Raw genomic sequence first — 1,131 nt, forward strand, 5'->3', positions numbered from 1 at the left:
GGCACACACGGAGTTGCACATACCCACTCTTTCAGCTATCATCACGTTGAATCCTATAATTAAGCCTTCTGTGAATGGGAATTCTTGCAGGCTCTTACCTCTTCATGGGACACAGCCCCAGGCCTGGACTCCGTCCACAACCAGATGATCAAACACTGGACATTACTGAGAGGCAACATCTCTTCAGGGTCTTCAACCACGATTTGCCCCCCAGGGGGTCCACAACTCTTTTGTGGGTACATGCGTAGCGAGCACGGGACCCCGAGCTAACAGTTACTGTTGATGACCGTGCAGCTTTTCCCTGGAATAAATGACTAATTGACAACCTCAGCTGCCGACAGGTGTTGTTGATATACCTCGATGTGGACAGCTGAAAATGTGTGCCCCGACCGGGACTCGAACCCGGGATCTCCTGCTTACATGGCAGACGCTCTATCCATCTGAGCCACCGAGGACACGATGAATAGCGCGACTGCAGGGACTTATCCCTCGCACGCTTCCAAACTCTTAGTGCAGTAGCTGATATAAGCCAAATGGTTGTTGATGGGTCTCACAAGTTCTGGAAGGGACAGCTGGAGTTGACAATGACACAACTGAAGATGTGATCCTTTCAAGTAATATCGATGACACTGGCTTCTAGGAAGAGGGCAATGAAATTGCTGACGGTGAAACGTTATTCCATAGTCACGAACTTCAGCTTTCATTTTGTGGTGAGCCAATCAGAAGATTGGCCCAAGAAAAAGGCAGAGAACATAAGGTTGTAGTGAAAAACAGGGAGTTGTTGGAAAAAGGCCTAGCTTTATACGTAAAAATGCGTTTAATACGAGAGCAATATAATCAAAAATATTTTTAGTTGAGACAGAGAAATAATGAAAGAAGAGAATTACCTCAAAATGGAAGTTACAAGTTCAGGAACGAAATGGAGCAAATTCCAGTACTTCAGGCAAAGCGCACGAGAAATTTAGGTTTTTGTTAATGAGAGTATGTTTTATACAGGTAAAACATTTTATTTGCTTGATTCTTTTTCGAATGGTGGAATGTTCCTTCTTGTCATTCGACCTTATATTTATTATTTCAGCAACAATACATGAAATTTTTCTAATTACCAAGGTCTAATATTAATTTGTAAGA

General features: G+C 43.1%; 1 non-coding gene across 1 annotated transcript; it reads right to left on the reverse strand.

Annotated features, from left to right (window-relative positions):
* Positions 1-381: 381 nt before the first annotated feature.
* Positions 382-455, reverse strand: Trnat-ugu. Its single transcript has one exon. It is a non-coding gene; the product is annotated as a tRNA-Thr (tRNA).
* Between the last annotated feature and the right edge of the window lie 676 nt (positions 456-1,131).

Source organism: Schistocerca americana, chromosome 4 (assembly GCF_021461395.2).
Source record: "Schistocerca americana isolate TAMUIC-IGC-003095 chromosome 4, iqSchAmer2.1, whole genome shotgun sequence".
Classification (NCBI taxonomy): Eukaryota; Metazoa; Arthropoda; class Insecta; order Orthoptera; family Acrididae; genus Schistocerca; species Schistocerca americana.